The sequence below is a fragment of the Uloborus diversus genome, chromosome 8 (genome assembly GCF_026930045.1).
Source record: "Uloborus diversus isolate 005 chromosome 8, Udiv.v.3.1, whole genome shotgun sequence".
In the NCBI taxonomy this organism is placed as follows: domain Eukaryota; kingdom Metazoa; phylum Arthropoda; class Arachnida; order Araneae; family Uloboridae; genus Uloborus; species Uloborus diversus.
In genome coordinates, this window is record NC_072738.1 from 53,873,936 (window position 1) to 53,884,801 (window position 10,866).

Genomic DNA, 10,866 nt, shown 5'->3' on the forward strand with positions numbered 1-10,866 from the left:
CAAAAAAGCTTTTTGCCAAAAAAATAATGATAATAAGATCATGCTTTTTGAAATTATTCGTAAAGCATGGAATTTGATAAAAGAATGACGAAGATCTCACGTAGCGATTGAAATAAGCATTCTAGAGAAGTAATAATTTAGATTGAAAATAAGTGTTTTTATCTTTGAATATTGAACTATTTCACATTGAAGATTGCTTTAACCGTTACTGCTTAAATGCCCGCACATGTTTCTCTTTTAATTGAACACTTAAAATTCAAAACCAGAACCAGTTGAACTGAGTCCGTTTTTTAAGTGTAATTTTTCGAACGTAGACAAAATGTATTTTTTTTTTTTTTTTTCAGTAGAAAGCAGAGGAGTAGAAAATGATTTCTTGCTAATGAAGTTGATAATAATTTTAATGCTTTATATCGTATATTCGCGAATAAAAAATTAAAGGTTTACTGAGTGAAACTCGTAGTTTTAATTTGGCGCAGTATTTTTTCATTTGTACAAAAGGTCAAACACTGCTATTAGAAACATCTACATTTCAGCATACAATGAAAATTATTTTCTGCACAAAAAAGATTTCCTATAGGTAAATCTAATACTTTTTTATGCTTACATTATGCTGAATGGTCTGGATGGATGTAGTCAAAGCTTAAAAAAAAGGAAGAACACCCTTCGATTAACATTCAACTTATCCGAATGATAACTGTAGCCTGCATAAAGGAGTCGAAACACCAAATAGCATTCCCACTGCATTTATTTTATCACGTGTGTATGTTATGAGTACATGTAGTGCGTAATACTAATATACATTTGATATTATGTCGGACAGCCCAAGCTTGCCCGAAGTTCAGATAGTTTATAGCCGAACGCTGTACCGAAAAAAACTTATCAATTTAACCAAACAACTAATTCCAGTGCTTTTAAGCTTTATTAAAATATGAACATACACACACACACACACAGGCTTTTTTTTTTTGCCGAAAGCGACGTAAAAAATTGGAAAACTGCATTAGATTTTTGCAAAAAAAAAAAAAAAATGCATAAGAACTACAGGCCACATTAAGGTTTTCAAACCGCAAGGTGCGTTTTCGAAAACTTGATTTTTCGACCGTAAGTCTATTTTTTGTCATTAGCCAGCCTGATAAGTTTTAAAATGAGAAGGGAATAATATATAAGATAAGATATTGAAGAGAAATGTTTTTATTTTTGAAAATTTTTACAATTCCTTACCGCAGGCTGCTTGAACCGTTATAACTTAGATGGCAGCACGTGTTCATCATTTAACAGCACGGTTAAAATACAAAATAAATTGAACTATGCTCTATTTTAAACGTAGCTTTTCGAACGTAGTAAAAATGTGATAAGCTTTTTTTTTTTTTTTTTTTTTTTTTTTTTTGCAAAAAGAAGAAAAACTATATATTTTACCCCTTCAAATTGAGGTAGTAAGTTTTTTTTATTTGTACAAAGAGTACCTCATTAGAAGAATATATATTTCAATATACGATTTATTATTTTTTTTCTGAACAAAAAATAATTCTATATTGTAGTCTGAAATCTTAAACCTGTTACTTATATTTTCACTTACATTATTCTTTAATTTTCTTACCAGAGCCAAAGCTTTAAAAAAGAAAAAAAAAAACGAACAATTCCGAAGTAATTTAGCACAAAGTCACATCAAGTTTTCGTAACAGCAAGGAGCGTTTCCCTTCTCATTTATTCTATTCCCTCATATTTGTTATTCACTTAATTAATTGTTCATGCAAATCGCGATATTTCTCTAATTTTTTTGATGCAGATTGTCCGGACGTGGGCCCGAACACACATTCTCCTGGTTGCGAGGAGAACGCTCTGCCAATCAAGCTATTCAGCTCTGTCGGTCATTAGCGCAAGTTGAAGTTATAAGTTTAACCGAAAACCTCATTCTGGTTCTTTTAAAACAGGTTTTTTCGGCTGAAAAAAAAAACAATATTTAGAACCGTGGGTCTATTTTTCGTCAGTAGCCAGCACCATATGCTTTAAAATAAGGTGTAAATCAAAGAAAATCGATCAAGAATTGAGGAAAATCTGGCGTAGAAACCAAAAATAGGCTACAGAAATAATATATAAGGATAGAATAAATGAGAAGGAAACGCTCCTTGCTGTTACGAAAACTTGATGTGACTTTGTGCTAAATTACTTCGGAATTGTTCGTTTTTTTTTTTCTTTTTTTAAAGCTTTGGCTCTGGTAAGAAAATTAAAGAATAATGTAAGTGAAAATATAAGTAACAGGTTTAAGATTTCAGACTACAATATAGAATTATTTTTTGTTCAGAAAAAAATAATAAATCGTATATTGAAATATATATTCTTCTAATGAGGTACTCTTTGTACAAATAAAAAAACTTACTACCTCAATTTGAAGGGTAAAATATATAGTTTTTCTTCTTTTTGCAAAAAAAAAAAAAAAAGCTTATCACATTTTTACTACGTTCGAAAAGCTACGTTTAAAATAGAGCATAGTTCAATTTATTTTGTATTTTAACCGTGCTGTTAAATGATGAACACGTGCTGCCATCTAAGTTATAACGGTTCAAGCAGCCTGCGGTAAGGAATTGTAAAAATTTTCAAAAATAAAAACATTTCTCTTCAATATCTTATCTTATATATTATTCCCTTCTCATTTTAAAACTTATCAGGCTGGCTAATGACAAAAAATAGACTTACGGTCGAAAAATCAAGTTTTCGAAAACGCACCTTGCGGTTTGAAAACCTTAATGTGGCCTGTAGTTCTTATGCATTTTTTTTTTTTTTTTTTTTTTGCAAAAATCTAATGCAGTTTTCCAATTTTTTACGTCGCTTTCGGCAAAAAAAAAAGCCTGTGTGTGTGTGTGTGTATGTTCATATTTTAATAAAGCTTAAAAGCACTGGAATTAGTTGTTTGGTTAAATTGATAAGTTTTTTTCGGTACAGCGTTCGGCTATAAACTATCTGAACTTCGGGCAAGCTTGGGCTGTCCGACATAATATCAAATGTATATTAGTATTACGCACTACATGTACTCATAACATACACACGTGATAAAATAAATGCAGTGGGAATGCTATTTGGTGTTTCGACTCCTTTATGCAGGCTACAGTTATCATTCGGATAAGTTGAATGTTAATCGAAGGGTGTTCTTCCTTTTTTTTAAGCTTTGACTACATCCATCCAGACCATTCAGCATAATGTAAGCATAAAAAAGTATTAGATTTACCTATAGGAAATCTTTTTTGTGCAGAAAATAATTTTCATTGTATGCTGAAATGTAGATGTTTCTAATAGCAGTGTTTGACCTTTTGTACAAATGAAAAAATACTGCGCCAAATTAAAACTACGAGTTTCACTCAGTAAACCTTTAATTTTTTATTCGCGAATATACGATATAAAGCATTAAAATTATTATCAACTTCATTAGCAAGAAATCATTTTCTACTCCTCTGCTTTCTACTGAAAAAAAAAAAAAAAATACATTTTGTCTACGTTCGAAAAATTACACTTAAAAAACGGACTCAGTTCAACTGGTTTTGGTTTTGAATTTTAAGTGTTCAATTAAAAGAGAAACATGTGCGGGCATTTAAGCAGTAACGGTTAAAGCAATCTTCAATGTGAAATAGTTCAATATTCAAAGATAAAAACACTTATTTTCAATCTAAATTATTACTTCTCTAGAATGCTTATTTCAATCGCTACGTGAGATCTTCGTCATTCTTTTATCAAATTCCATGCTTTACGAATAATTTCAAAAAGCATGATCTTATTATCATTATTTTTTTGGCAAAAAGCTTTCTTGCTGTTTTTTACTACGCATTCCTTCAATGAATAGTTTTCGAAAAGGAAGGCGCAATTGCTAGGTTTGTTGGGGTGTCGGGCTGTTAATCAGAATGGCGCCAATTCGAATCCGTGCCAATAAATATCTCTTTACTGTTTCTTTTTTTTCCTGTCAAATGCTCACATGGGCCGGACTGTATTTTCCACAACCTGTTTTTTCACATGCACAAATATTGCTTTTTCACGAGTCACTACTCAGCCACTTTTGATGATATTTATGTTTGCATTGAAAATATGTACGGCCAAAAGGTGAGTGATGATCAAATTATCACAGCGTTGTATTTAACGAGGTTTTGTTACTGATGCCTTTAAATTACATGCCTTCTGTTCTGCGCCTACTTTTTTTCGGTTCTTCTTCATACTGTTCTTCCTTTGAAATTTTTAAAAAGCGAAATGCCTTATGAAACAATTCGAAGCATAGTGCGGAGTTCCGCACGGGTCGACTAGTACAAGTTGAATTCGGGATCATCCGAGCTATGCCTCTCATTCCGGCTAGCTTTAAATCAGCAGTTACATGCTAATTTCTCAATTTTAAAGGATTTCGATTTGAACTTATTTCAGCGCTAAAGATAAATTCTCTAAAAACAACAAAATGTATCATAAGATTGTTTTTAAAAGAGGGAATGGGGACAATTAACTCCCGCTAATTTTTTAAAATACGAGGCTTGTCCCCCTACCTCTCCTCGTTTTGAGCTGGTTACGCCCTTTGCTATGGAGGCAATGCACTGGCGCAGAGACCTTGAATCCCTTAGGTTACATCGTTTTTGCAAAGAAAAATGGGTTCTTTGTAACCTCGAAACACGTGTCTGAAAGTTTTCATAAGTTTATGCTTTAAATAATAATAATAATAAAATAAAAACGTTGTTCTAAATATTTTTACTTTTCAGAAAAATTTCAAAATTTGTTTCGTTATGATATTTACATATCTATGTGTTATGCTTTTTAGCAAAACTTTCAGTCATATTTTCTTTCCAATGTGTTATTATTTTTATTATTTACGTTCGCTACTGAAGCATTATTTTCATTTATTTTGAGCTCACTAATGGTTTATTGGAAAATGAGGTCTAAAATGTACCACTATATTTTTGTTCAAGTTTAAATTTGCAAAAACTCGCTGACACATGTGTTTGGGAGTCACACACTCTTTTTACTTTCTTTTACGAAAAAGGAAGTATTGTGTTCGAGAAAAAAATTTTCCTTAAAAATCGACCTTAATTTCCATTTTACTCACCCCCGAATGAATTTTGAGTATTTTTTTCGACTCGACCGCACGTGGATAAGGGCCTAAGAACGTATAGACAAGCGAAATATCCATTTTCGCGATTCCCGAGTTAATTACAACGAGATTTCTCGTAACGTCTGTATGTACGTATGTATGTGCGTATGTGTGTATGAGTGTATGTATCTCGCATAACTCAAGAACGGTATGTTCTTGAAGGAAATTTGGTACGTAGAGAAAGATCAACTAGAAAGTTGAAATTTGGTACGTAGATTCATAGTGAGGTCTAGTTGTGCACCTCCCCTTTTCGTTGCATTCGGGTGTTTCTAAAGGGGTCTTTTGCCCTTTTTTTATGAGGGAAATTATTGATAATTTCGGTGTAAACTCGAGTGGTGTAATAATATGGCGGACACTTGGCGATGTATCGTCAGTGTTTTTTCGCCAAGTTTTGTCGCCAACCTGGCGACAAATTTGGCATTTTTTTTAAAAATCTGATTTCAATTTGGCCACTGTTGGTGATATTTAGAGGATAAACACATTAAAATTGCCAGTAATGGGGAAATGACATTAAATTGGATTAAAAGGAAGTCATGTGATGCACACATCAGCTCGTTCTCATTGTAAAAAAGATGTGAGCTTGTTTATGTAGAGACAATCGACTGAGGTGGAGTTTTTAAATTCTCACATCTTTTTTCAAAAGAAAAAGGTTCCTTGTTACCCCAAAAAACGTACCTTCAAGTTTTAGCAAATTTATGTATATTTTTTTTTACTCATTTATTTATTTTCACATTTTTACGAAAGGGGAAAATTTCCAGCTTTTCATTTTTTATGATATTTACATAGCAGAATGTTATGATTTTTATTAGTAAATCTTATTTGTTCATATATATTTCTTCTGTGTTTTCCTTTATAGTGTGTTATTAATATTAATTTTTGAATATTATAGTGAGAAAATTTAAAATTATCATGAAATAAATTCTTGTTATGCTCAGGATTTTTGTTGATCATTCTGCAACATTTGATATTTTTTGTTTTAACACTAGTTTATGAGCAATTTAAAACATAATTGTTTCCATTTTTTCTTCTACGCCAATTTTTTAGTATAATTGTAGTTTGTTTATAAAAGTAGTGCAAAGGCAAAAAAAGTTCAAAGGTTTTCATTTATTTTCCGAACGTTGTTTCGAAGTTAGTTTTAATTTCGTTAATTCTCTTCCCCCCTCTCAACTTTGCTGAAAACAATGAAATTTGGATTATAAGCTTTATTTCATCATTCACCTCTTTCAGGATCCAAAAATTATCTTTAAAACCACATTTTATGTCATATTTTTTACATTCATCTTGTAACAACTTGGTATAAAAATCACGAACTAACTTGTACAGCCTGCAAACTATGTTAATTTAAATCCAATCCCCGTCCTTCCTTCGCTGAAACGAAGGAATTAAATGCTTTCTTCCTTAATTGGCCATTTTCGTATTCGAAAAATAGTTATAACTAAATTTCAGTCAATATTTTTTTTTCATTAATTTTGCAATTACTGATAATAAAATAGAAATTAATTTGTTAGCCAGTCTCCAGATGCAGTACGACACTCCGGGGGGAGGGGGGGGAGGGGATCCGCCCCGAGTTTCACCCGTCAGGGGGTTGACATCCAAAGTGGAGTTGTAAATAAAAGTAACAAATGCATTTTAGCTTTATTTGAAAAATATAAAGCTAAAATGCATTTGTTGGACTCCAACCTTGAACATTTTTCAAGGGGGGGGGGGCAGACCCCCTACTCCCACCCCTCATCATTTAGAGTGACAATTATACTCAAGATTAAGTTCATATTGTCTAAACTTCGCCCTAGTAGTGACTTCCACTTAAACCTAAAAATTGAAGTCAATTATTTTTCCTTGTGTTTGAGATACGTTTGACATTATTAAATGGCCATCAATTTCATACACCCCCTTAATTTATACAACTCATGATGGTTCTGCTCATATGCGACTAGAGCAATTTATATAAAAATCGCTCATAGTTTAAAAATTTCATAATAATACAAATGTAGGAATGTTTCTGAAAATAGTAATAATTTCCTGTTTTCACAAAACATTAAAACCCTATTTTTCGTTAATTGAAAAAAAAAAAAAAACGTTTTGAAAGGGGGGGGGGGGGGCTGACACCACGAATTTCCGCCCCGGGCTTCACCTATCTTAGGTACGCCACTGCCAGATTTATCGATGTGAAAAATTACGAAATTTAATTGTTCGTGTTTTTACAATGTAGCCTTCAAAACTTTTCTTTTCTATGCATACCACTTAGGTATCTTATTTTGTTTATTAATTTACTTAAGGAGAAAACAAGTGTCCATTTCTCACCACAAGATGACTAAAACTTTGAAATCTAGAGCGTTTAGAAATTCAAATTAGAAGTGTCATTATTTGGAAAATATTTTTTTAACATGCATTTTAAAGCAATGGTCAAACTTTTAGGTTCTGTGCTCCCCTTTGAACCCTAATTTGACGTCACGCCCACTCCCATCGGATGTTCTAGGTAAGCGAAGCTGGTTATTAAATGAAAATATATATATTCACACAACCAAAAATACAGATTAAATTACACACACACACACACACACACACACACACACACACACACATATATATATATATATATATATATTCACACAAATTTTTATTGCTATCCATCATCAGGGTTCGCCGATATATGTATCATGATATGTATCACGATATATATCCGATACGTATTTATTTTTTCAACTATGGTATTTTCAATATAAAAAGTGTATTAATCATAATTAAATTGTTCATTTATTATCAAAAAATAGCCAAAAGTTATGTACTATATTTTTATGACGTATAATACATCAGAAATATAACAAAGTAATATAATATTCCTTTTTTACTTGTACATTTTATATTCCTAAAATTATTAGTAATGTAACAATTTTAATTCATATTAAAAGTGCCTAGTTAAATTTTAAACATTGCTCAGAAAAAAAAGAAAAAGTCTTATGACCGAATAATGCATATCATTTATTTCTGAATAATATTACTGTAAAAGTAGCTAGCAGAAGAAAAATGAGTAAAACAGCTAATGCTAAATTAACTCCATTAAAATTGATATAAATGTAAAATAAAATATTGGATGTAAATCATGAAAGAAACATTAATTTTAAGTCTGCATATACAATCATAATACAAGAAAATAAAGAATGATTTCAGGATGCACGTACTGTTTTGAAGACTTTAGTTTGTGCTAATTGAAAATATCGGATATATATCAAAATATCCGATATATATCAAAATATCGGATATTTTTAATATTTCCGAAAATATCATGATATTTTCAAACTCTGCTGTCCATAACTTTTTTTGAACCTATTATTATTAGAACAGATGAAATCCAAGAACCAAAAAACTAGCACACATTTAATTGAGGTAATCTAAGACCTAGACGAAGTCCAAAACTCCAGTAACTTTTATAACATTTAAGAGAGGGCTCGGTTATTTATTGTAATTGACGACAAAATTGAACAAGTTAGTTTTACCTTTCAATTATTTTTTTCAAACTCTCACGTCTCCCTTGAAATTTACACACGGCCCCCAAAGAGCCCCTCTCCTCCTCCAGGTTCAGAATCACTCCTTTGAAGAATATTGAAGGCAGCATTCATGCGCAAGCATGGTTTTTAATCCGTCTCTGAGACAAAGACAGTTTAAGGTTTGTACAAGGGCCGAAATAAAATATGAGCTTGCCCACGTCTAATGAGAAGAATTAGTCATTAATTTTTTTTATTAGTCACTAGTGGTACCCGCACGGCTTTGCCCGTAGTAGAAAATTAAAAGGTCATTTGGTTCGCCTGTATATTTACAAATAATGGATGACGAATTTCTCGCCAATTGGCTATGTTCATTCGCTCTCCCATTTCACGTCATGATAATTTCGTAATTTACTCGTCCATCTTATGATAATTTTGCTCCGTAAAATGTTCTTAAAATTGAAATAGAGAAAGAACAAAGTCGAATTTTCGAAAAATCGTTTCAAAGTGCACAAACCTCTGCTACAAACTAATTTTGTGCCAAATTTTATGAAAATCGGGCGAACGGTCTAGGCGCTCGCTATGCGCGTCACAGACAGAGATCCAGACATTATGACAGAAAGACTTTGAGCTTTATTGTTAGTAAAGATTAAAAATGTTTTCAGTATTAGGGGAGGGGGGAGGCAATACTGTCTTCAAGTTTGCCGAATATCAGAAAAAAAGTTCCTAATTAAGGAAATTTTTTGGAGGTCATACTGACCTTCTGTGATTTCCTAAAAGGGTGCCCCTGTGTTCGTAGTGATAGGTTTCGCTTTGCGAGGAAGTTCACTCTGCCTGAAAACTTCAGACTGGTGAGAGTGAGTTCTAACAAGAACGAAACTGCAGTTCTGAGTGTGGTAACCGAGCTGCCTAACATTGCATGTAATTTATAAAAAATGTTTTCCTGTTTTATTTTATCTGTTTTGAATTAATGCAAACAAAGAAACTAAAAAATCGGCGAACCAGTCAGCGAAAATAATTACATGAAACGTACAATATCCGTCTAGAAACATTACTTTGACAAACATTGTGTAGGACTTCCTTTGAACTTTGCTATGAGAACAATCAGCAAAGAGTCCTTTCCTTGATTATAAAAGGTGCAAAATAAGGATATTTTTCTCAATTTAGTTACATAGGTTCATACATTATTACCTAGATGGCTGAACGCGTAAGCGCAAAGAATGAGGATAAGGAAAATTTTGAACAAAAAATAACAAAAAGAATTTCCTCTTTTCCTTTCAGTTGATGAAACAATTACGGACCGCAGAAAAGAAAAGAATTGCTAACGACGTCAAATCAAAAAAAAAAAAAAAAAAAGAACCTTCTTTTTTTGACTTAAAGGCTTGCCATCTAGTTAAAAAAATTTTGAACTGAAAATTTGAACTCTGGCGGGGGGGGGGGGGGGGATTTACGGCCCACCACATGAATTTTCTGCAAGAATTTTTTTTGAGCAATCACGATTGCTTATTGTTCTCATTTGACTGTTTTGATGTGCTATCATTTTATTTTCAAACCAGCATCCTCTGCCAGCACCACCGACGCGTCGACCGGCCTCACGGTGCTGCTCCTCTTGCGAAAACCATCACCAGGTTGCGTCCATATCCTACACACACACGCATACACACATATATACACACTGATGCCTCTGCACAGACACAAGCACACACTCCTACACACACACACATACACATACTCACGCCTGCACACAGACACAAACACATATGCCTACATACACATACAAATGCCTACACACACGCGCGTACACACAGCACTGCATACACAACACGCACCCACACACATGCGCCTACACAAAGACACGCGTATTCATACACACACACGCTCGTGATTGTGAAAAACATAATTTGAATTCAAGATGCCAAAAAATCAAATTAATATAACTTTTTTTTTTTTTAAATCATAAACCGTTTTCCTGTTATACATTTTTGAAATAATTCAGTCTATTTCAGGACACCCTGTATCTATCTTCTGATCACCTCTTCTCTATCTTCAATTGTTGCATAGCTACATTACCCAAAGAGCCCTTATTTGTAGCTCAGTCCATCTGGATGGGAGTAATTTAACTGAAGGGAAAACTTTTGATAAAAATGTTGAGTATATTTCGACAGTGGTAGCGAATAATATGTTTCATAAAAATGAGGTGTCTGGCAGGTCCCGGGCTCGAATCCGGGCTCTGTCTTGGATCTACTTTTTCTCTCCTCTCCTTGTAGTTTG